The 24,516-nt window shown below is 38.4% G+C and overlaps 1 protein-coding gene and 1 long non-coding RNA gene across 26 annotated transcripts in view; both read right to left on the bottom strand.

Moving 5' to 3' along the window:
• Window positions 1-24,516, bottom strand: part of CAMK2D (calcium/calmodulin dependent protein kinase II delta) — a 167,436-nt gene that overhangs the window by 74,511 nt on the left and 68,409 nt on the right. The window lies entirely within an intron of this gene.
• Window positions 1,730-4,051, bottom strand: LOC118166590. Its single transcript, XR_004750599.1, has 2 exons — window positions 3,707-4,051; window positions 1,730-1,790 (listed from the first exon to the last, which is right to left on the bottom strand). It is a non-coding gene; the product is annotated as an uncharacterized LOC118166590 (long non-coding RNA).

The raw sequence follows: 24,516 nt of genomic DNA, 5'->3' as shown, positions 1-24,516 counted from the left end.
TCTCTCTCTCTCTCCCTCTCTTTTGCAGATAATTGCATCTACCACTTGTATTGCTAGGAATACCTATACTTAAACCTGCAATAAATACTTCATCTATATACAGACTGAAGTAGACATCCTATTAGAGCTATTATATATAGCTAACAGCAGCACCATAAAGAGCCATAGCTTATGCCCATGTCAGAGGAGATGAACACCTTGCCCAGCACCACACAGCATATCAAAACTATCAGGAGCAGAAGTGTTATCTTGGATAGAGACACCTGTCATAACCCTCTAACTAAGCAGACCAATATGGCACTCTAGAAAGGGGCTTCTGGAGCTTCACAGCCTGCCTAAAACAAGAGGTGCTCTCACTTGGTCATGCCCTTATCTAAAAGAGGGCTTCTTCCTCCAGTGTAGCTCCCTCCCAGCTAGAAAAGGACTGGGGTTTGAGATTATGGACAATGTTTTTCTCAGGCAAGTGAGGCTTATTTCTTAATTGCCAAACTGCAGCCTGACATGTCCGTGGATATATATTCTTCAAAGATCACATTCTTTCTTTCTTTCCTCACAAATGTCTGACTCACGCAAGTGAGACAGGACAAATCCTTCTCTGAATCAGGATCACATGCCTGTGATTGTCTCTGAAAACAGCCTGAGGCAGCCAGAAAAGATCAAAACTGTCTTTTGGCAAGCACTTATGTTAGATTCTTTGGTCAGTTCAAATACAGATTTATGCCAGTAAATCTGCTAAGTGAAAATCCTAAATAAGCATGGGCAATGGAGAAAAATCCATGGTGAAGAGATGCCAGCCTGACAAACTGGAGTAGAGGGTGCACAACAGCACAGAGGCAAATGCAGCATGGCCCAGACCTTGGCTCTGCCTCCTGCCTGCAAGCAGTCTGCAAGTCAGCTTTGCAGTGGAAAAGACAAGGGATGTTGTGGTGACAGTTTGAGAAGCTATTCACAAAGTTTAAGAAGTGATTCATTACAAAAAGCATTTGTGTATTCATTTCAAACATATATAGTTCTTTGCACACACTTACCAAGCAGGATTCAGGCACAACAAACCAAGAGGCAGCAATTACAAAGATTATTCATCTGATATAAGAACTCCCATCAGTAACCCACACTGCAATTCCTATTCCTCCAGAGCCACTAAAATCGTTCAACAGTAGAAAACAGTCCCATTTATCTTTTTTGAAAAGATTAGTTACATCTAATCATTATCAACTGGAGCTGGATAATCCCTGAGTGCTTCACAAGTGCTGTCATGAACAGCCACATTATATGGTTGAAAGGACATGTTATATATATATATGTATAAATATATGTTATATATATATTCCTTTTCCTCCTACCTGCTGCAGCACTATGGTCACTCTCCTCCAGCGGGTTACAGAGAAGATATTTAACACACCTCTGACAACAGAGTTGTTGCTCCTCAGCAAACTACTTGAAATACCTGATAGGAACTGAGAAAGCACACAGCTCTTTCTATTGGAGAAATACTACAAACCTACAAAAGATCAGGAATATTTCCCTGCGGCTTCTGCACTGATTTTCATCTGAAGCAGTTTCCAATTGTCACTCTATGATAATCGTTATATTAATTTAAGGGAGAACTTCTAGTGGCTTTATTAGTTTTGTACTTACCCATTAGATTGGGCAAGGTCCAACCGTATTGTAAAATAAATTGATCTCCTTTGCAGGACTTTTTTGTTCAACGATAATATTTTCTGTTTTACAGAATACTGCTTGCTATAATGCCAACAAACAACTTAATCGTGCCCTTTCTAGACTTCTGCCTTCAAAGAAAAAAATATAAAATTACACTGTATTGCAGTGTACTTGCAATGAAAATCAAATTCTTCCAGATAAAGAAATAAGTCAAACATACAAAGTCATATAAAAATTCCTTTGGGTGAAGATAGTTAATCATATCTAAAAGCTATCGCCTAAGATACTTATTTTTGCAAAACTGCTGAAGTGACAATTTTCATAAAATTTGTATCTGAATTAGCTCAGTTCACTGAGACAAAATATTTGAGAAGACTCAATGGAACAGAAGTGATGGTCCATGGAGAACAGCACAGCAGCTGCATGATTTTGCATGGAAGTGTAAAACTGCCACTCATTAAAGACCTTGCAAGCCCACTTGTGTTTATTAACAGTGCATGGAGAGAGACAATCTATTTAATGGTAATGTAGTTAAAGACATTCGTTTTCCCTTTGGTGCTAAAAGATTAAGACCTATGGATTCCCAGAAGCATCAATTGAGTAACTCTGTGAAGCTGGATGTCTTTAACTACTGCACTTTTAGTAAGTTATGGGATACATTCATCAGCAGTACAAGTTTAAAATGGGTTTAAAAGACACAAAAACAAATGTCAATGTCGTATTTGTTGAAATATGCAGATGGATTCCTCAAGTTTCTGTCTTCCTGCACAAAGAGTGAAATAAAGGCACAGATGTGCTTTACTCCAGTGCTCAACTCCAAAAGTGCATTAAAAATCTTTATGCAGATCTTATGTATAGTCACAACTGTAGCCTCTGGACACTAAGCTCAATAAAAAAACAACCATGCTTAAGTCTGTGCTGTACTTATACTGCTATGGCTACAGCTCCTGTTTGTCCACCATACACCATCAGCTTCCCTTCTGCTCTGAAAACAACCATTTGTAAATATCAGTGAAACCTAGTAGGAAAGCTGGATAATGACCCAGGCTGTCACTGGCTGACCAACACCCAGTGTCCCAGTCAGGTGTCTGTGAGCTGAAAGATGACCACAGACGAGCCTGTGCAGAGATGCACCCTGTGTGGAGTGAAACAGTCGGCAGCACATGGAATACAGGTCCTCTGTCGTCTGCTCAGGCACAGGATGAGGGATGCCAAAGTCAAGGAGCACTTGGCTCTTGCCAGGGGTGATGGGCACTGCTCCTCCATGTGCAGCCAAGTGTCCTCTTTCCCTCACTCACCTCTCAAGAGCTCACAGAGCCAGAAATTCAGGCAGTATTGTTAAAGATGGGATTGCTCCTTACACTTGCACTTCATCGTGTGAAGTATTACTCTCCAGAGACCATGAAAGCCTGGGGGCCCTCTACAGTAAAGCCTCTCAGTTACAGTAAAAAGAACTTTGCAAATATTAATAAAAGCCATTACCTAACAATCTGAAATATTTAGAGGCTAATCTGGTAAGATTAGTATAGTAGCAAATCTAAAGGGCATCTGATATATTTTAAATATTAAAATGAGTATTAATATCCAAATATATAAAAATACCCCCCCCCCCCCCCCGCTGTTAAATACACAAGTGGTATACTGTAATTCTTACTATCATTGAATGGCTTTTTGCAAGCCAGCAGCACTGTGTGATCTATTAACAGCTCTATATTCAGCAACAGTGAATGAAAATTATATAGCTTCCAAATTAACTCAAAAGATAAACAAGTTTTTATTACAGTGCAAGTTCATGGCTATTTAGGGTCAGCAACTTGAAGAAAAAAAAACACTACTAATCTGCATTTATACTGACATAATAAAAATTCATGGGAAAATTAATGTTTGGAAAGACTGTGTTTGTCCCCCAAGCATTTTAACATTGTTATCCAGTGTAAACAAAATGCCATATATTCTACAAACACTCACTTGAAACCAAAGGCCTCCCACCAAGGTCCTCGCACAATAAACTTCTGTATGCTGACTAAATGCCAGAAATACTTACATTCAATGCCTTCATTAAGTCTAATGTGTGCTTAGAAGTCAGTTTGTCAAACCTTTACCTTTGGTTAAGATTTTTGCTATACAGAAAATAAAAAAATATATATATTTATCAGAGGAGATAAATAGCCAATTTTTGAAGTGAAAGTAAATTGAGGTACTGATGTCAAAGCAGATGGCCTTCAATTGCGAACTCTTTTGGCAGGGTGAAAAAAGGCAGCTCTTACTTCATTCCTGCTGGATAAAGACTCACAGGTGAAACAGGTCATCAGTGCACTGTAAGGTACACGTGGGAAATGTCAGGGAGAGAAGAAAAAAAGAATGTTTTAGAAAAATAATGTTTTGGGACCGGAAGAAGCCCACTGAGCTACTGATCTTAACTCTCTAAAAAAAAATAAAGCAGCTTCTCAAGTTGTAGCCAGTGATGCGCAAGCACAGACAGACCCTCCAGCTTTAGCTTCAATGCCTGGTTCAGCACACTGAGTACTAAAAAAAGACAGAAGCTGATACAGCCCAAAAAATCAGAAATCTATCTGGTAAGAATTAAACATTCCAAATAAAACTAAATTATTAAAAAAAAAATGTGAACGGGCATTCTGAAATTTATGCTGTATTAGCAGTCTCCATGGAGAGCACTTGTAATAACCCTGACACATTTTTCTTTAACCAATAGATTTTTGTTGCTTTTCAGTGCATCATAATTCAGTTAGGTGTACACGCACACACAGGAACAGCTAGATTACACACCTTAAATCACTGAAAAAAAAGAAAAAGAAAAATAGCATGTAGTTGTTAAAAAGAAAAAAAAAAAAAAAAGAACAGTATGAAAATGTACCCATGTATCTTTATGTTTTCATTTAGTATAAAATAATTTCATTTACTAGAAATCCTGTATTCCAGGTTGAGCTAATTCCTCTTTGCAGTTAAATCCCTGATTTTGTAAGTTTAACAAGATTTTTACAAGACAACAAAGAGCCTTACAAATGTCTTCAGAGTAAGCCTTATGAGGATAGCTGCATGGATTAAAAGCAAGCCTGACACATTTTTGCTAAGAGCAAACGGATGTCTCAGCTGCCAGTGTTGATGCTCTAAGCATTAACATTTTTTAACTATTTTAGCACTCATTAAAAGATGTAAGAAGAGGAATTATGACAATCTATACAAGAATTTCATGGAGTGTTAACTAATAAAAGGACAAGCTGTGACACAGATGCAATATTTAAGTAAAATGAACCGGTTCTGAAAACCACCCACTGTAGTTTAATGGAGGAAATGTAATTTATTTTTTCTAAAAGAAGGGCCTTGTTTTCATGTTAAAGCAAGTTTGCTTAATAGACCAGTTATCCTGAAACTGTCACAATGGTTGCAAAGCTCATCAGTTGCCAAGATTCCTTATGAAAAGCGACATACAGAATTTCAGCAATTCAAGAAACTGAGATGGTATAACAGATCAAATGAAAAACTGAATGAAATCTGCGCAATGTACCAAATCTAACATCTCGATTAGAAAAATAAAAGAAGTCTGTTGACTCCTGCTGGAAACATACAGTTCTGTATCTTTTTGATAAATACATTTGTCAAGTATAAATGTGGCAGAAGAAAGCCTTCAACCAGACTGTGGATGCACTACAAGAAAACAAAACCTAAGACAGATAATACGCAGGACCTACAATGCAACAAAATTGGACATTGGGGGGTTGTAATCATTGGGCAGAACACAGCCCTCTTCTTGGCTTTCCTCTTTTAAAACACATTAAACACAGGAATATAAACAATTTATATAATGATCACTCAGAGAAGAATGTTTGTTTTTTAAATGCTTCCCTTTCATGACAACTAGGCCCCAAGGTATTTAAAGGCATCAGCTTATGAAAACAAAGCCAATTACTTTCACTATTTTAAACAAAAAGAAAAGCAGAAAATGGTAATCCTGTGGCATGAGTCAGGATGTGACACAGGAAAGAAATGTCACCGATTCTACCAGAACCTCTCATAAGAGAACAAAGCATAAACCAAGCAGCTTTAGACAATGTTTTCAAAGCAATTAGCACTGTATTTAAGGCACCTTTAATAATGCTTTCAGAAAACCTAGGCCAAGTTATTTCAGTCAGTAGCAACAATTACGGTAGTTAAATTTTCTAAAACTTTTCATTGGTAGCTTTTTTCAACCTTAAGGTTGAAACTGTTAACAGTTTATGAGAAATACATGAAAAATAAAATTGGTGCTAAATGTTGCAATACATATAAAAATCTGAAAGCACATGAATAAAAGCAGCAATTCTGCATTTCTAAAGGAAGGAATCACTTGTTCTTCATCGGTTTCGCCATGATTTGTATGTATTTCAAGATGGGTCAAGTAAAACCAAGAGGATGACAGCTGTATTCAAGCTAACTTAAAAAAAAATAAAAATTAAAAAAAAAAAAAGAAGCTTAATTTGAAAGCTGATAAGAACTATGCTAACCTTTCAAAGTAAGGAAAGATAAAAAAAATAATCATTACTGACATATATGTCTGATACATTTAAGTATATATTTTAATAACTGAGCAATTTGTATGCAACTTTGGTGATTACTCCTACATAACTATCCTAAAAACGAATATTTGTAATTAATCTGAACTATTGATTTGACCAGAGGGAACACTGAAAATAAAGTATTTATGTTCACTGTCAATAGTTTTTTAGTCTCAATGCTTTAGGAGAAGAAGGGATGTAAGAATTTTAAAACTTAAAATACGCCATTCTAGCAGCTGGAGATAACTACCGCATGAAGCTGTTTTCCCTTGATTATCTTCCAGATCATTATACTGCACATATTTTGTAATGCTCTGAAAATACAGCAAGGTTGAAGAACATGCTCTATAGTCTGATTGATATATTAAATTCACTGTAAATCACTTTCAGAAACTGCATGCAAATGTACTCTAACTGAATTAGTGATGCTACAATAAACATTACACACCTCTCCCTCTCCAAAGGCTGACTGAAAACTTGACATTCCTGCTCATTTATTTCCCCCAGTGTACATAGATTTTTTCATTTTATTAATAGAAAATACTAAAGAGTAATTTTTGGCCTACAGAAAATAATAATAATAAAAAAAACCACAACTACTGATTTAAAATACAAACAAACATTTTGTTGAAAGAAGTATTTTCAGATTTTTGACAAAACAGGGATTTTCTATGCAATGCAGATATATTATGGAGGGAAAAAAATGAAATTAAAAAAAAAATAATTAAACCCATTTAGAAAAACTTCCTGATCATTTTGGAAGAATATGATCAATAAACTTTGGTAAAGATGTTTGTAAACAAACTCCAGTCACAAAAAATGTAATAAATGATCACATAATGTCATAAAGAGAAAGTTGGTCTTCTATTATTTAATGGTATGAGAACTTTAATTATTAAGTATTTCATTTCCCTCCATCCACGATAAAATCAGTCACAGAAAGCATTATACCTCATTATATCTAAGTACTTAACCACTTTAAGAACCTGAGCATAATAAAAATCTGTACTAAATGTATAAATAAAGTAACACACGTAAACATTTGCAGAAGTTCCATCCATATGGACCACATCTTTTGAGAACTAGAAATTTTGTATACAAACTTATTTTTCATGTTGCACGTTTAAAATTCTAACATCCCAAAGAGTGACTAGTTTCCAGTGGCCACTGGAGTTAACGCAGACCTCTGACAACTGCTAACATCCCTCATCCCTGTCTCTCTCACACTGTTACACAATGTTGTAGCTTTGTAATGAGTCAAGGGAGATGACAGCTCAGATGCTCACCTATTTGAAACCCCCCTGAAGTCCATCAGAAGACCATGTATACAATTGCAGTTTGACCCATTGCCTTTACAAAGATGGTCCGTCCTCTAATTTCTGTATAACCAAATTTGCAAAGACCTATAGATGAATAATCCTACTTCTTAATACCCCACAGTGATGAGATCATGATGCACACAGAGATGCGTTTTTTATGTCACATTTATATTGCATCCTTAACATTATCATAGAACCACAGAATGGTTTGGGTTGGAAGGGACCTTAAAGACCATCTAATTCCAACCCCCCTGCCATAGGCAGGAACACCTCCCACCAGACCAGGTTGTTCAAAGCCCCATCCAGCCTGGCCTTGAACATTTCCAGGGATGGGGCATCCACAGCTTCTCTGGGCAACCTTGTTCCAGTGCCTCACTACACTCCGAGTGAGGAATTTCTTCCTTGTAACTAATCTAAATCTACTCTTTTAGTTTAAAACCATTACTCCTTTATTATTCCACTCCGCTCCCTGACAGAGTCCCTCCCCAGCTTTCCTGTAAGCCCCTTTAGGTACTGTAAGGCTTCTGTAAGGTCTCCCTGGAGCCTTCTCTTCTCCAGGCTGAACAACCCCAACTCTCTCAGCCTGCCTTTGTAGGAGAGGTACTCCAGCACTCTAATCATCTTCATGGCCCTCCTCTGAACTCAGTGCAACAGGTCCCTGTCCTTGTGCTGGGGGCCCCAGAGCTGACAACAGGGCTCCAGGTGGGGTCTCACTAGAGCAGAGTAGAGAGGGAGATTCACCTCCCTCAACCTGCTGGCCACGTTGCTTTTGATGTGGCCTAGGATATGGTTGGCTTTCTGGGCTGCAGGTGCACACTGCTGCCTCATGTTGAGCTTCTCATCAACCAACATCCCCAGGTCCTTCTCAGGGCTGCTCTCAATAAAAACTCCTCTGAAAATCTTTTTTTTTTTTTTTTTTTTTTTTTTTTTTTTTTTTTTTTTTAAATACATGAGGAAAACTAATTATCTCTATGCAAACAAATTCCCAATAATTTTGATCAAGGAATCCAGGTAGATTTCATTTCCGGCTGTAACAAAAGTACCTCATGGAAACATGTCTCTGCTTAACCATATAAACTTTCCATTATGTGTAATATTTCCTAAAGAAGAATATACTTTTCAGAGAGGGAAAACAAACAAGCAAACAAACACACATCACAAATTCCTTCAAAATTTGCAGGCTGCTCCTCCTATAGTGCAAGGTGGCACTTACTTCAGTGTGTGGCCTACCAGCCCAGCTGGCAATGCAGCCTCTTTCAGGCCTTATCTGGACAGTCAAGCTACTGCTGGCATAAAGAGTTTATTATAAGGTTGTACCGGGCTGCCTGAGTCCTGATTGTTTGGCATGAGGAACGTTGGAAACCCTTCTTTTCCTCAGGGAAGTAACTGCAGTTATACCCTGTCCTGAATTTTGTTGCTAAAACATGCTGTATTAATTAAGAGAGAATGCAGGCCGACAGGGATTGTCTCCTTCAACTTCCAGTGCCCCCCTCTGCTGGTCCCCATGCTGGCCATGAAGCAGTAGACCTTTCCAGCAGCAAGGGAATGCTGGCGCAAATGTTTTGGAATAAACCATTTCCAGGCACAGACCGTGCGCTTGCAACTTGATTGCTGTGTATGGGGAGAGAATGGAAAACCACATGGGAACCGCAGCCTAACACCAACATGAAACAACTCCCTGACTGATCTCTGAAATGACAATATGCTGGGATCCTTCTCCTCTTCAGTCAAGATAAATATTCAAGAAGAGGAAGCAACAGACAGCCCACACACCACTGTGAATAGGGAGCCTGTCTAATTCTTGGATACAAATTACTTTTGAGATTTTATGTGTAAGGCAGGTAACAGCACAGTGTGCTAGATAGGCTCCTCTTGCTCTTGGCTATGTGGGGATGGGTTACAAAATACCTCTAGTCTCTGGCCTTACATATGTGTTAATATATGTTAAACACTATGCACAAAATAGGCTGAATGTACTTATTCAATATATAGATACATATTTCAAAATGATCACCATTATCGTCATGTTTATTTCCTGAAAAATTAACTTTTAACTATAAAGTTCATTTTTTACTCCAACTGGATATATAAGCTTTAAAATGAAAACTCTACTCTTCCTTTTATGACAAAATATAGACCATGTAGAGCCAAAAGACACCTCAATGTATTTTAACCCTACTGTTTTCCCAGCCTGAGGGAAGAGGCAGAGGGCAGACCCTTGTGCTTGCCAGTCAGGAGCATCCCCAGCCCTCTGCTCAGAGGCTGCATGTTGCAGCTACCAAGTGAGAGAAGAGTGCAGAGGTCTGGCTTTTCTAAGGTTGTGCTGTGCATCTCTCTTGCACAACTCAGTAGGGAACATTAAATGCGATATAAAGGCTGTCTGACTGGCAGGTAGAAGAAGGATTAAGTGGGACTTTATTTAACACCAGTTAGGGGGAATATAAATTGTATAGCCTCATCCCATTTAATTCTCAGAGAAGTCTAAAACTTCTGACATATGAGAAACAAAGTTGTGTTTTTGCAGTAGAGAATTATTTTTCTTTATTCCAAGGTAGTTGTGTAGTCATAATAAGGAGAAATGCTAAGTAGGTAAGTGGACAGTAGAAGGCCTCGCTGTTCCAAAACAAGGTAGAAGCTCATCCAAAGAGGATGAGCAGTGTGAGAACAGTAAAACAAAGATCACAAGATCTCAAAAAATAAGAAAGGAGAAATTAAAGGGTTGAAAAAAAGAAAAATTGTACATATACGGTATAGAGGAGCGTTGAGTAGCTTGTGAACCTGTAGTACTCAGCCAATGAGGAAACAGGGGAGGTGATCAGGCATTGGGTAATAGGGAATAAAAGGCTATGCTTTGTTTACTAAAATGTGCACATGATTGACTGGACGCCCGCCATTGCAATCGTGAATAAAATAACTTCACAGAAGATCCTGTCTGAAGAAAATTATTTGAGATTTTTCTCACAGACATAAAAAGAATTTAGTTTGTTTGCTGTATTTTCTCTTTTGCCTTCAGAGCTTTAACTTATTTTCAAATAAGGCTGTCTTGGGGAATTCTTGGCATCCCACTCCATGGGAAGATGTCAACAGAATATACGAAGAAACTTTATTTTTACTTATTTCTTACTGAAGACTGTAGAGAGAGTATTACAATATTGCTTATTAAGACCTTTGTCTACAAAAGAAAAATGCTCTCGTTTATGTTATGTTGGCAGAAAAACAAAGTTTATATTCTTTTAATTCAGCCTAAAACAAGACATCAATTAATTTAAACCAAAACAATTTCCCAATTTACACAACAGAGAAAAAAAGAGTCAAAAGATGGCCACAAAAACTAACTACATCAGTTTAAAAATAAATCAGCTTTTGCTTAAGTTGGAGCAACTTTTGTAAGCAGAGAGAGCTAAAATTCTACTCCCTACAGAATAACTTTAACATTAGGTACTGTTGTGCTAATACAGGAAGTATGATAGTGTTACACCAATGCAACTTCTATTACCAGTCCATACTGTAAGATTAAATGCATTTAGTCATCATCTCCGTGGGCAACAGAAATCAGCATAACCTTGAAATATTCTAGATTTGCACTGAAGATCATGCATGATGGTATCATTGTCTTTTCTGTAAGTCAGAGAAGTTTAAAAGGCATTAATTATGTTATAAAGGTTGTTACTCTTTTTAGTGGTTATAAACATTAGAGTCAAACACATCTGAGCTCATTTTTTGAAGACATACACATATTTATGCAGAGTAACCACCAACAGTGCACACTGATTCATTTAATCACAGTAAGTACCACCCTTTGAGGGCATCTGGAATTTAATGACTATTTATTTAGTTTGACAACGAGACAATCAAATCACTTATCCTCTACTCCAGGCACTAGGACAGACTCTAGGCACTTTTAATTGCAATATTTAATATCAGAATATGGCAGTAAAAATGGTTATATGAGTATTTTTCCAAATTAAATCCATAAGTAAAAAAGCTTAGATACCAAGTCAACATTATCTCTATACCGTTTCTGGAATATATTGCTAAATATTATTCTAACTATACTTGGAGATCAGAAAATGCTGTATCACAGAATCACAGAACAGTCTAGGTTGGAAGAGACCTCCAAGATCACCGAGTCCAACCTCTGACCTAGCGCTAACAAATCTACCACTAAACCATATCCCTAAGCTCTACATCTAAACGTCTTTTAAAGACCTCCAGGGATGGTGACTCAACCACTTCCCTGGGCAGCAACTTAAGCCCATTCCCCCTCGTCGTGTCAGCAGGCACGTGGGAGAACAGACCAACCCCCACCTCGCTACAGCCTCCCTTGAGGTACCTGTAGAGTGCAATAAGGTCACCCCTGAGCCTCCTCTTCTCCAGGCTAAATAGTCCCAGCTCCCTCAGCCACTCCTCGTAAGACTTGTTCTCCAGACCCCTCACCAGCTTCGTAGCCCTTCTCTGGACTCGCTCAAGCACCTCGATGTCCTTCTTGTAGCGAGAGGCCCAAAACTGAACGCAGTACTCGAGGTGCGGCCTCACCAGAGCCGAGTACGGGGGGACAATCACTTCCCTGGACCTGCTGGCCACGCTGTTTCTTATGCAAGCCAGGATGCTGCTGGCCTTCTTGGCCGCCTGAGCACACTGCTGGCTCACATTCAGCCGACTGTCAACCAATACTCCCAGGTCCTTCTCTGCCAGGCAGCTTTCCAACCACACATCTCCCAGCCTGTAGCTCTGCTTGGGGTTATTGCGCCCCAGGTGCAGGACCCGGCACTTGGCCTTGTTGAACTTCATACCGTTGGCCTCGGCCCATCAGTCCAGCCTATCCAGATCCTCCTGCAGAGCCTTCCTACCCTCAAGCAGATCGACACACGCGCCTAACTTGGTGTCGTCTGCAAACTTGCTGAGTGTGCACTCGATGTGGCAGGGGCACTGCTTGCAGGCCATGGACCCATTCCAGCAACAAATTAGGTCAAGGACAATAAAGTCAACTTCATGAAAGTGATCTGCAGTGTTACTAAAATACATAGAAACTTTCATTTGTTTAGAAAGCTATTGACCTGCAACTACTGGAGATTAGGGATGAATTCAGGGAAGATACTGCTTCTATGTGTTAGGCCTCCACAGGTACTACTGGAGACACCAACTAGGCTGGCTTTTGACCGGATCCATTACAACCATTCCTACACGACTTGTGAGCAAAGGACCAAATACAAAAACAAAACACTCCCACCGTTTCAGATTTTGCAATTATTATGTAGTAATTTTGCTATATAATAATGTAGTCACTTCGCCAATCTTTCAGTTCTGTGTACTGCTTCACCATATAGTTTGGAAACTTCCCTACTTACTGACTATGCTTTTTCTTTGTAGATGATGAAGCCATTCTAAACATTTCTAGAAAAAGACCTTTTCATTCACAAAATGTGAATGAAAATACTGTTTTCCAATTGACCTGTATCAGCTAAGCTGCACAAGCAAAAGGAAACATCTCTTTGCCCTATTATCATTACACAATCTTTATTTTAGGGGATGAATTTATTATTTTCTAATGTTTACACAGTACCACTGTAAAATTATCCTCTGTCATTTTATCTGATAGTTGTTTTTATACCACTGCATGAAAACAAGGCTATAGCAACCTTCATAGGATTAGGTCCCCCAGTTTTTTATTTTGTGTTATAAGCTTTGAGGAAGAAGACCTAAAATTGACACAAGAGAACTGTAACATGCACATAATTACAGTCACATGTTCCTGGTAACAACTTTCACAAACATTCCCAAATATCCTGAATGTAATTCTGAGAATAATACGATAAACCCAAAGATTGCCTCCTTGTGGTTTGTGGTCTGCAGATATCCCCTTAGACTTCACATGACTCCTATCTTATGCAACACATTTTTGGTGGTGACAGGGGAAAGCTAGTTACTACATTTTTTCTTTTATCAGTTTCCTGAGGAATCTGTAAGTGTTGTGGAAAACAAATATTACACAGGTTTTATTAGGACGTGATTAGCTTCTCATGACAATGTACTGGTTGCTACACAATAAAAAACTCCCCGAATGCCCTGCAGTCAGGTAGGAAATAGGCTCATACTACTTTTCTGGATGTTAAAATATAGTTATACCATTAAGTTCTCCTATATAAACAGAGATAAAACACGAAGTATCGTGCTATTAGCATGCAAAATGGCAGTAGGTTACAGAAGGTGAAACAACTTACCTCCTCTGAGCAAGTGGCAGGGCTAGAGCTTCCCACATAGTTCACAGCCCAGAAAGTCTAGCTAACTCTGACTTGATCAAGCTATTTCCAAAGATTAATGATGGTGCAGAAGGATTTCCACTCCTACTTCTCCCTCTCTTAGCAAGGCATAATTTAGTGCACAACAATTACAGATAAATATTTTCATTTGTAATTGTTATTAGTTAGAGAATGCTTCGTAGGGTATGTCTGTCCTGCAAACGGTAACATACACACCCAAACTAACTTAAAAAAAGCTGGTGTCTGCACCTGTATTTAATTCTAACAGCATGACTGACTTAACCTGCTCTTTGACACCAGCAGAAACAGAAAGCAAGACTAGGCATCTTTACACTATGCCACAGTTTGCAGTGAACACCCAGAAGAAATCTGTTTCTTACACTCACTACCAATCTGAAAAAGCACATGATCAGCAAAGTCTCAAGGGAAAAGCAAGGTTACTGTAACTGATCTCTTGTTTCTAGCTATCAGTATGATGGTGCAGATCTCTACACAATGTCATATGGTAGTGAACAAAACTTTCCAGTAACCTAGATAACCAAATGCTTCTACAACTAATCAAGATGACATACAATCAAGATGACATAAGCAGTTGAAACTTTCAATAACCTGACAGAGCACAAGACAGAGAAATGCAAAGTACCATATCAAGACAGAACATTTCCCTCATAATCCTACTCCATCTCCATCTAAAGGGCTGGGCTCAAAAGCGTTTGCATTAATTTCTGAGTGCACATTGTTTCCCCCTCTATCAATTAACCATCACAGTAAGCCATGCTACCAGAACAGAGGACAACTATAAATTACTATGATTTTCATAACATGCAAGTTTACAAGTAAATGATCATTCCAAATGATTGAAAGGGTTTTGTTTTACAAAAGGCAGGGAATGCATATTAACTTAATAGATGACAAACTTGAGGCTTATGATGAAAAACTGCCATTGTCTTTTAATCACAGACTCACAATAAATGGAAATTAGACAGTTTGTCCTGTCCCACAGGACTATTTGTAAAATGGTAATTAGCTCTGTGGAAACCCACACAGACTTGGATGGAAGAGAAGCTGCAAGAGAGAACAGGAAGCCAGTCTGTACTCATAAAACTAGACTACTAGTTGCAGTTGAAACACCTCTTTAAATAATCCCCTTATTAGGCAGCCTGTTTAGCACATCCAGCAACTCCCACAATATATATGCTACAGAAGATAGCTGCAAGCCAGTCAGCTGCAATCATGTCTTTAGTTCACCAACCAATCTATCCCAGCTAGACTGCATAGCCATATTCAACATAGCAGCAGCAATAACACAATTGATATTACACCAAGTAGTGATGGAATACGGTTAAGTAACTCTCAAGGTCACCTGCTAAATAAATGCACAAATAAATTAATTAAATAACCATTGCTTGGACTATACAATTGCTGATACATATGACTGCTATTCACTGCTGTGCAGCACAAGAGTAGAGCTATGGATTTCATTACAGTACTATACCGGAACATCTTCAATTTACATGCACCAGGAGCAGAGTGCCATGCTTGGCCCAGGGTGACTGTAATGAGAAGGCAGATGTATTTAAAGAAGACAGATATCTAGAGTACAAACTAAAATTAGAAGCACATTCACATGGGAAGTCCATGAGAATACTAACACACTGCTGAAGCCACTAAAATTAGAACTTCCAAGTTTGGAAGGTGACTGGGAGGATAGAGGTATCATTAAACCCGTATCAACTGGAAAAAATCCTGCATCCTGCATCAGCAGTTCGGTAGGAATAAAAGTCTCCAGTGCAGAAATCTGCAAAAACAGGCTGAACTGAGCAATTATAAGATATTTATCTAATGCCAGTGATGTTGCACAGTGGTATTAGAGGGGAAAAAAGCATTCAGTCTCTGTGCTCTCTGTGTTAGGCTGCAGCATATTAAAAACTGAGACAGCAGTCCCAGTAACATCTTCTGGTATGCCATGGCTTTGACACATAATTCCTGGAGCAGAGCAACACGACAGCCTCCCATTGGGATGAAAAGTGAATTTGTGATCGTTTTAAGGCAAACATTTGAAGGAGTGAGGAAAATCCTAAAGGACACCTGACACGTGCTACAAGCTAGACCATGACAGGGGATGGCTGGGGGACAGCTGTCATAATCTGGACCAACCGATTCTGTCCCTGCAACCACTGAGCACAAGGGGTGAGGTTAGCCAGACTGGCACCAACCACTGGCACACTGCTGCCATGCAGGTGGACAACAGAAGGCAACATCCCAGCAGAGTTTCAGACATAATAGGCCAAGCAGGCTGCCTGGGGTCCCAGTGAGGACAGACCTACAGTTATTTAAAAATAAATAAATAAATCTTGCTGTGGCAAGTAGTTTACAAGAGAACTCCTCTCAGGGAAACACAGAAGTAAACAAGAAGCTCTTCAAAATCTAGAAGCTTTCAGTTTTTGTAAGGGGTACTTGCCAGCAGTCTAACTGAGGTGACAGCCCTCATCACTAAAATCACCACAGTTATGGGAATCTGAGCAAGGAAATAAATTGTGCTATGACTTCTCTTATGATTTCTCCAGGACAAGACACAGAGATAATTTGTACTGCCACTACTCCTAAAGTGCATTTGCATAAATAGAGAAAACGCCCTAGGTCTACACTGCTAAATAAAGAAGAGTCAAAGACCAATGTTTGGCTAGCCTCCCACTGTCACAGCAGTGCACAGTTTCACTGTACATTACTCATTATCTCCTATGTCAAATTTTACATTTTTATTAAGTAACCAGTTTTCATGTGTGCTGATCTCAGTATTCAAGAAAATTTCTGCACAAGACACAACACTGAAGTTCAACCTATAAAAAGCACTTCCAAATGCACGATTTTGAACTAATTAAAAACTACATTCCAGAGTCAGGCCATGTTTACAGCTTTTACTCAAATTCCACTTTCGTTAACAAATTATGTCACAATATTTAAACATGAAAGTGGATGTGCTTTATTTTTTTAAAGGGAGTAAAACATTTTACAGGGTTGCAGCTGTATTCAAGAACATCCACATTTCTTTCCAGTACCTCGTTCACTGATCAGCAGGCAAGATTTCAGGGAATGCAACATTGCCAACACTTTGCTCCTGTTCATTTACTGTATAAATATAGTTCTGCCAACTTTTAAATATCTGACTTATTGAAAAAATAGCCCTAAATCTCATCCAGGAAAGCATCCTAAAAACACTCTAATGCAATGCTCAGATCTAGAATTAAAAGCATACAAATATGCAACACACAGATTTACGTGCTATCTTGTGCATCTGAAGTAACTCATGAAATTAACTTCTTGTGCCAGCCCACTGTAAAAACTTACAAGGACAGCTTAATTTCTTTCTAGCTATGATTTCTCCCCTGTACTCTCCAGCATATGGCCACCAAGATGATGAGGGGGCTGCAGGCAGCACACAAGGAGGGGCCAGGTCAGATGCCACGCGTGTCACTGCTGCCAGCAGGGAGGCTGTTGCGAAGACAGAGGCAGTCTTCTCCAGGACGCAAATGGCAAGGCAAGAGGCAACAGATGCAGGCTGGAATATGGAAAAAAACCAGCTGGGCATAAAGACGCTTTTATTTATTTATTTATGTTGACAGGAAGGTGGTCAAACCCTGGAGCAGGGCCCGGAGCAACTGTGCAACCTCTTTCTCAGGAGATGCTCCAAGCTCAGCAGCCTGCATAACCTGATTTTACTGAACATGGCTTGAGGAGGGGGTTGGGACTGGATAACCTCCAGAGATCCCTTTCAACTCACATGATTCCTATAATCTATACTTGTCAGGGAGTGGGATACGTAACTAAAGCAAAATGTCTAGGAAGACATAGTAGCCCCTGGGATTGCCTCTCCTAATAAGCTCCTTGTGTTTGCACCATCTTTGGAAGAGGAGCAAAATCATTCCTAAGCATTACAGCAAGCTCCCAGAGCACAGCTCCTGATTTATGATCACTTCAGCTGGAACAATCCTTTGTTGAAAATCAGGAGACCTTCCTTCAGCCTCTCTCCAGTTCCAGTCACAGCCCCAGCTTTCAGCCATTCTCCCACTCAAGTGCCTCCTCCTCCCTACCAGCCATGCCACCCTTCCTGATTTTTCTCTCTTTTCCTTCTCCCACCTCCAAAATGACGCTTTTCCCCACATCCCAGGGAGCTGAAGTTGTGATAGGAGCGGGGAGGGGTAAAGATGGGACACAGCTCTGAAATGGTACAAACAGGCAAATGCTTTCTCCTCTGAACCCTTCTCCACAAGCAGGTACATACTGAATGCTCCTCCCAGCCTCCCCACCGGCAATGGTGACAACTCACCCCCTTTGGGTTAGGATGCAAAATCCTCTAAATGGGATGATCTTGGCTGCTTGGGAAACAAATGTTGCCTGACTGTTAATTCTTTTTTTTTTTTTTTTTTTTTTTTTTCTGCTGGAAAAGTGAACAGGCCAAGGCAGACATGTCCCACTGGGTTCAGGCCACAGCCACAGATTTCAGGACTGTAGCTGGGTTTGTAGTGGAAACTACCTGACAACAATCCTACCTCTCTTGAGGGCTGCACTAAAGCCATCCAAACAGTGACATACAGCCATGCTAGTGAATACACTCCAACTTTTTTTCAGTTTGTTTTCCAACTCAAGTAGGAGGTTCACAAGATTTTTTTTCCCAGCATCTGGATATCAACCTGAGAACCAGTGTAGCATTTACCAACTAAACCGTCAACAACAACATTATCTGCACAAAGTAAGGGGAGCAGAACTTATAATATCCCCTAAAAATGCTCCAAAAATATCTGCTTGCTTGACTGAAAGAAAAGAATATTTAAGCTTTAGTAGAGATCTATGTTTTTGGAGGAAAGGGTCCAGAGGAAAATTACATATTTGTGGTTTAGCTGGGAGTCATGATGTCTCTGCGTATGTATAACATGTGGTTGCAGATTCATAACAAACAAAGCTTTCAAACAAAAAAAGTAAGTTTTCAAAACTTAATCTGTAAAAAGAAAGTAATTTATTTTAATTTGGTTTATTTATATGGTTCTTGAAGTCAGCAGCACAATTATGAAACTCTTTGTTCTAGAAAGCATGTGCAGACATTAAGCAAAAAAAAAAAAAAAAAACACACACACAATAAAACAACAACAAAAAAATCAAAATACAAATGGGAAGTGCAGTGGCTATCTTAGCACTGACCCCTTGCAGCAGGTTCCTCAAACGAGATATTCAAATTCTGCTTCCCCCTTCTGTGGATTACTCTATTTTACATTTAAAATGCCTGGGTACACAAGCATAACTGTCTGTATGAAAAGAAAGCTTATTTAGAAGCCGCTAGACACAGCATGAAAAGAATTTTCATGTGTTTAAGAAAATGTACAAAACCAGCTATAAGCAGGCAACGAAAATCCTTCAAGGTCTGGCTCACGCTTGATTTATACTTTATCATTATCCATTTTGGTGCAAATAATGCATATACTTTCTGAGGCAAAAAAAAAAGACAACTTTTGTGTCAAATCTTAGTAAAACCTTATTTCCTCAGTATATTATGGATGTTGCTACAGTTAGCAGGGACGTTGCAATCGGCAATGAGAATAATCTCACCCTCCATTTAAAGGAAAGAACATAGCCTAGTGTGGTACAGTAATGTTATCACCTATGCTAAAATAAATTTTTATGCTTCACAATAACCCAGAAGAGTAAAACCAAAAGGCTCCACACCATTTTTAACAGAATAAAAGGATTATGTTGTAACTGAAACAGGGACAAAAGGTATAACACCTAATAAATTTGCCTTTAGAGTTCTTTGCTTTGGCAGACAGACAGACCACATTATCTGATACTTAATGTTACATATTGGAAATTACTGATTCACTGATTGGCAGTAAATTTAAATAATTTAGCTATTTTTTTTTGACATTTCACTCCGTTTTAGTGGCACCAAAAGGTCTACAGAACATAAACTGATACCACGCAGCCCCTTCCCCACAGAATTATTACAATATCAGTGGTGAAAATCTTCAGTCTCTTCACCGTAAACATCACCTATGTGTCCCCAACTACTTCAACAATCAGAGAAATCAAATGCATAGAAATAGCAAAAACTTCTCAGAATGAAGACTGCAGAAAAGTCAGGTGCAATGAAAAAAAAAAAAAAAAAAAAAGATAAAAAAAAGCCCCCTTGTGCCTTCCTGCCTGCTTCATTCTCATTACAGTGCATTTAATGACACTACTAGCTATCACAAAAACTGCTGCTATATTCCATTGTTGCACTTCCTGTTTGACTACAACCTGTAACCACTTTTTGAGTTTAAGCTCTGAATCTGTTATTTTACAATATTTATTAAATGGGCTTTTGCATTAAGTATGAAATCATGTAATATCAGTGGCTTATTTGGTTTCTTGATGCTTTAATTCTCTCAAGTACTGTGGTTCACCTTATTCATCATGGAGATTACAAATTTAATAATTCAATTCAAAGGAAGAAATTTTAAATTGTTGAAATCATTATTTCATCATAGCAGTAAACGTTATTAAAGAAAGTGAGATTTATCCATAAGACCCATAAATCTCCGGTTTCTATATATAGTTAATATATTCCTGAGGGAGGACTGTATTTATTGAGCATAAATTCATGTAGTTGAGTATTTGTTTAATATTCACTGCATCAAAGAATTGCGTTATTACCTTTAAAGCTTGTTTTTTGATGGTTTTCTGTGTGTGTTTTTTATGTAAGGAGTGAAAACTGAAATTAAGCTCAGAAAAATATTGTGCTAAAGAAGTACATCCACCAACCTTGAACAGGCCTGATTCTTATTCCACATTGGCTTTATACAGTAACTTAACCAATGCCAGCTGAGCTACTCTCAACTTTGCCATGGTACATCAAATAAAATTCAGAAAGGATTTACTGAATCCACATCTGTTGTATATCAAGAATCTGAAGAGAAACACTATTGTGAATTTATGTGAAATCCCATGCACAAACGTGGTGAGTAAAACATAAAGGACTCACATAAGTGGGACAGAAGACCCACATATCTTTAATTACCTTTTGTCTAAAATGGACAAGATAACACAATGTTTCTTATTTTTCTCCCACAGATTCTCACAGAATTTCACAAATTCTGTGCTGATGTTTTGTGTTACTGTGGAAAGAGATGAGCAAACACCAAAAAGAAGGCTTTTTCCTAAAGCTGCACTTCTGAATAACTAAGCCGAACGCAAGCGTTAATAGTCTGATGAGGAATAGCACCAAGTCTGGGTACTGCCAGTTTCCTCAGCAGTTTATAGAACATTCCCAACTCGAAGTATGGAAACCAGAGAGGGCTGCAAACAGACACCAACACATTTATGAAGTCAGCTCAGAGATTTGGTTTTGCCTCGTGTCGCAGGCTGTCCTGAAGCTAGCCTGCCTCTTGACCTGTTGCAAAGCCACCTTCCATTGGAAAGATGCTGCTCCACACTCCCATATGCTGGCTGGTCCAGCTCTCGTTCTTTAAAAATGAGACAACTTCTGCTATTCTGCCCTGAAGCACAGCAACTCGTGGTAGTGAGCAGTGCCACAGCTCCAGTCTGACGGTGGCTATGCAAACAGATCTGCGCACGACTGGCTCAGGCCTATTAGGGCTGACACGGCACAGTTTCTGTTTGGCAGTCCTACTTACCTCTAAATATCCTGGCTTATAAAGCCATTCAGGGACAACCTGTCCTGTTGCCAGGAGGACTTCATTTATCACCCGAAGGGCTGCCACATGTCAGTAAAATCTGCTGTGGCCTTTTGGGAAGAAATGAAGGTTCATCATTCTGACCTGAGCCTGATGTAGCTGGTTAGCAGATTCTGCCTGCTTGCCATTTCTTATACAACATTTGCAGGGGGGAGGTGGTGGCAGCAGAAAGGGAAGGAATAATGTGCACTAATGAAGCCAGATGTGTTGGCACCATCATGTGAAAACCGGAAGGTTCTGGTTATTTACGGTGATCCTATTACACTGCACAAACTGTTCCAATTTTTGCCATGTATAGCTTTTGACAAGTGGGAATGTAAAGGTTGCCTTTGCAGCAGCTACAGGGAGAAAAAGTGGGAAGTCTGATTTAGGAAAACACAACTCAGTTCAGCTTAAACCCTGAAACAACAAACTCAACCAGGAAATAAAAAAATAATAAAAAAAAATAATAAATATAATAATAATAATAATAATAATAATAATAATAATAATAAACATTTGATTCAGCAATTTTTCAGACTGGGTCAGGACCATTGTTGGGCTAATATGGTTTTTATCAATTGTTGGTACCTCATAAACCAGAATCACAACAGCAGGCTCTAAATCAACATCAAAAGGAGTCATAATAAGATGGTGTAGCAGTGTTAAACACAAAAAAATACATAGATTACTAGACTACAAATCACAGACTGCTAAAATACAATTTGACAAAGTTAAAAGAGGACCAACAAATCAAAGTTTAACAAAAGAAGGTAAAGCTGGAAATCAGGTCAGTGGCAATGGATTTCATGGTGAAGAGACGATTAAGTTCCTTTCACTTTTTCTTTACAAATTTCTAAATTATTAAATTGGAAGTGCTAGAGAATGTAGCAGCTGTAAAAATAATAGTTGTTTAAGATGACAGATATCCTCTGTGGGTATTTGTTTGGTAATAAAGGTAAATTTTTAATATAGCTTGACGTGTAATCATATAAAGTGCTAGGTTCTCCGATGAGAAAGCTTAACCAACATTTATGTCATCCATTTTAAACTCAATTATGTTAATCAGCTGTAGTAAGTAAAGAAAATGTATACATAGTGATGTTGCAGTAATCTTTTTATGGTAAGAATCTGAGAAATCAGCAACACTGAAAATCAGACAACTGTGCAAACTCCTGCAGTCCAGCACAAACTGTTGGAGCTTTGTTACTAAAGGAGCTTGAGCTGTTTGCCCAAAATTTCCTACCACAAAGTGATAGAGGAAGCAGTTTAAATCACTCAAGAAATATTAGAAAATGAGGAGGCTGGCATTCAAGGTTACTGCTGGAAGAAGAAAATACCAGTATTACCAAGAGTGATCAGGAGGAAAGAACTCAGAGTTTCCTCACAAGGCCTGAAGTTCAGCCAGTGTATTTGCATCATTTTAATTCTCCCTGAGAGTACAGGAGTCTGGACTGGCAGTAATGAACAGAACCTAATACTACTCTGTTCCAACAGAGTAGTATTACACAAAAGAAGAGTACCTAATCTCACTTCTTATTTTTGTCTGTTTATTAGTATACTATGAGAAAAAAATACATGGGCTATGAAGGAAGCAGAATTTTAGTGTTGCTGCAGACATCATTGATATATTTCTGAACTATTTCTGAGTAACAAATAAAAAATAAATAGTTTTCTATAAAGAAACAAAAAAGGATAAAAATCATTTGTCAAACAAGTAACAAATTATATGCTGAAATAGCTATTGTTTATAATTTCACACTTATCAAAAAAAAAAGTTATACAAGATGAAACAACGTTATATTATTTTAAACACAAAAGTCAGTGGCTGACTTTTTACTACAATCACTCCAATACAAAGAGCTGACACAGGCAGAGGCAGAAATCAGAAAATAAGCAATAAGTATTGCTAAGAAGTAATTCTAGGTGAAAATGATGAGGCAGTTCTGTATTTTCTAAATAAAACTTCATGTATACATCTGTAAAATGTCATGGATACATCAAGTCTGTAATGCTGGAGATGTGAAAAAAAAGAACAGAATATACCATTTCTGACCACTTCTAGGCATTTTTCCTACACCATTCATTAGGCATTATGACTAGATAACTGAAGAGAGAAGAAATGGAGCAAAAAGTGAGTAAGCCAAAAAGATCCTGAAAAACTAACTGAATTAGTTACATGCAAAGCAGTACCTGGACAGAGATACTCTGCTTTCAGAGATATCCTGGAGCTATTACACTTGCACATGAAATGAAAACATCTTCTACAAGGAAAGTTTCCATGACACTTCTGCGTCAGATATAAACACAACCACTAAGGATTGTCCAACTCCCTAGGTGCTTAAGACAAAGAATCATTACCTTTCAGTATTTCTTCAACAATACTCAGCTTTCCAAAAATAATGGCCTGAACTCAGTTCTGAATACCAGGAGTATATGCATCAACAGTTCTCAGTTACAAGGCTTAAAAAAAAAAAACCATCCACACTTCAAATCGGAAAACACCATATCCATAAATAATTCTCATGGTTGATTACTTTCACTGCCAGAAAACTAACTCTGTGCTTAACTTCATAACTTACAGTCATGTTTCTTTCTTTTTTTTTTTTTTTTTTTTTTTTTTTTAAATAAATAACATGGCCTGGTTATCCTTTTAGGCCTTAAATCTCCTCCTTTACATAGATCACATCTACTGATGTCTGAATGTTAAAGCCAACCTCGAGTACTCTAGAAGTGACTTCTGTTGGCAGATACTAAATAAATACTATTTTCCTGTCTCTGACTGTTATTTCCATGCATCTGAGAATGGTATTTCCCTTGTTTTAAAGCATCTCAATGAGATTTGTGTTCAAGTAGTTATTTCCTGTCATCACAGGCTTTTCAAAGTCATTATTTTCCAAGATGCAGGCACTCATCTTTTAAGACCAACAGTCTTCCTTAAATTTGTGACTCTACAGCTCCTTAGTCCCAAAACATCAACCTCATACCATTTTTTTCTTTCCGTCGATAAAAATATTGA

This window comes from Oxyura jamaicensis, chromosome 4, assembly GCF_011077185.1.
Source record: "Oxyura jamaicensis isolate SHBP4307 breed ruddy duck chromosome 4, BPBGC_Ojam_1.0, whole genome shotgun sequence".
In the NCBI taxonomy this organism is placed as follows: Eukaryota; Metazoa; Chordata; class Aves; order Anseriformes; family Anatidae; genus Oxyura; species Oxyura jamaicensis.
This window is presented reverse-complemented; position numbering and strand designations above follow the sequence as displayed.